Below are 2,318 nucleotides of genomic sequence, written 5' to 3'. Positions count from 1 at the left end.
ATATCCTTTTTATACGAAGCGTTTATTAATTTTACTTAAAAGTTGTTCATATGAATCATATGCTTTTTCATATTATTCGTATTGTTTATACAAAAGCCATATGAACCGTTTAACATTACATACGAAGCGTTTATTAATTTTACTTAAAAGTTGTTCATATAAATCGTATGATTTTCATATTATTCGTATTGTTTATACAAAAGTCATATGAACCGTATAACATTACATCGAATCGTATGATATCTGAAAAAGTATTGCGTATGCTGAGCATACGAAACGTATGCTGAATGGTGTGCAAACATGCCTACTTAATAGGTGTAGATGGTGTACCTTTAGAATTTGCCTTTCTAAAGGCTTTATTGAAAATTTTGGAATTTAAGTTTGATAAGTTTCTAGTTAGTCACCAAAGTCTTACAATTACCAAGAAAAGGCTTGAGCTTTACAACATGATCCATTCAATATATAAAAGCCGAATCAGGTTAAACTTAAATGTGTCGTATTTTCCCTAAAAAAACGACTTCTTTGCACGCTAACCAAATAGAGGGCAATTCATTTGATTATTTTCAAATTTCTATGACCAAATTAAAATGTACCAACAGATGCATGTAACAACGTACATGTATGCTATGTAGCAGCAATCTTATAAGATAACACATATGTTAAAGGAAAATGATTGACATACAAACATTAGTTAGCTTTTAAACTCTGGAAACAAGATATCACAAAGAGAAAACTGTACAAAAACAGACCCTGAATTTGGAGTGAAATAAATTATACTTATTTTATATTACTTATAGATGATACCAAGAAAAGACCATAATTGTTGGAAACTCACAAGACATGATAATAATAATAATATTACCAATAGACAAATAATTGTGTGATTAATTAAGGAGTGTAAGCCAAAATCACTCTACCTGTCAACTCTACCACAAGCTCTTCCACAAGCTGTTCCATCACTTTCTCTTCTATTTCCTTTTTAATATCATCAATTTGTAATCTCAAATCCTCTTTCACAACCTCTCTCCTCACCACCCACTCCACCGCCAGCGGGGTCGTCGTGCAGCCACCATCTTCTTCGTCGCCATCCCAAACACACCTTTCCTCACCAGATAACCATTCCTTAATCTGACCCCACACATTGTCAATGTGTTTGTGCGTCCCGGATATTAATGCTTGGTTGACCGCGTCAAAAACGAGCTTTTGGAACGTTCTTTGGTGTCTTTGTTTGGATTGCTCAACCACCTTATCGGCATGGTTCATGTACGTGTCCCTCAAAGATGGGTCCAGAGGGCTCTCGGGTGAATGCCACCTGGCGGTATCTGAGTCTGACTGGACCTTGTCACTAATTCCAGCGACTGATAATAGAGTTTGGACATACGAATAACATTCTTGCTCTTCTTCCTCAGGACTCAAGGGTTTTGCGTACGTTTTACCTAAAACGGGAGAGACGGACCCCACAACAGACTCGTCCCATGAAAGAGTCCGTGAAATAGATCCGATTAGTGGTGATTTGTCAATCAGATTGCATTTATTAAGATCTCCTGTTATAATACATCATGAAACATAAGATGCATGTAAAAATAATAAGAAAATACAATAAATTTGTTGATTTAAGATTAATTACCATGTCCTGATGTATGGTCATCATCTTCAAATTGCAACTCCAAAACCGAAATAGGGCTCGGCTGATTTTGATTCTCACTTGCATTTCCAGAAATACCCCTCTGCAAAATCAAATTATGTTAACTAAAAATATAAATTTAACTAGTATTAAGAGTTTAAGACTTAAAATTAGAGGTATGCATACCTCAGGTAGATCTTTAACCACTGTGTCACCAATGCACTGAGATCCATCATTACCAATGCTACTAGAAGATTGATGACCTTCATCGTTATCAGACTTTCGGGATTTCTGCTTGCTAGATTTCTTACTTTTAGAAAAAAATAAGCTTGAAACTTTCTTTGAACAACGATGATTTAACACTTTTTCCCTTGGTCAACTCCTTAGTATCATCATCTTTCTTGACTTTCAAGAACTCGTTAGAAGATACCGGAAGAGATTTTGACCTCATAAGATTTTTAGGACTACTTTCGATTTCACTATTTTGACAATTTTCCTCTGATTCTACAGATTTCTTCAAATCAGAAAGCGCAAGCATTTCTCCCAATGTACTAGAGCTTCATCTTACATGTCTCGGTTCTTGAACATTACCGTTTAATGACATCATCGCCCATCTTTCCGACAGTCGTTTTTTAGCCTCCCTGCAAACAGATGATTCTGGAGAATAAGATGCGTGACTGAAAGAGGAAGACGT

The 2,318-nt window shown here is 35.6% G+C and overlaps 1 pseudogene across 1 annotated transcript; it reads right to left on the bottom strand.

Annotated features, from left to right (window-relative positions):
* Positions 1-783: 783 nt before the first annotated feature.
* Positions 784-2,306, bottom strand: LOC143615738 (uncharacterized; annotated as a pseudogene). Its single transcript, XR_013150531.1, has 3 exons — positions 1,811-2,306; positions 1,628-1,727; positions 784-1,544 (listed from the first exon to the last, which is right to left on the bottom strand). The product of XR_013150531.1 is annotated as an uncharacterized LOC143615738 (transcript).
* Positions 2,307-2,318: the final 12 nt, after the last annotated feature.

Source organism: Bidens hawaiensis, unplaced genomic scaffold (assembly GCF_021521415.1).
Source record: "Bidens hawaiensis isolate Kalapana, Puna unplaced genomic scaffold, B.hawaiensis_p1.1 tig00044060_1, whole genome shotgun sequence".
NCBI lineage: Eukaryota > Viridiplantae > Streptophyta > Magnoliopsida > Asterales > Asteraceae > Bidens > Bidens hawaiensis.
This window is presented reverse-complemented; position numbering and strand designations above follow the sequence as displayed.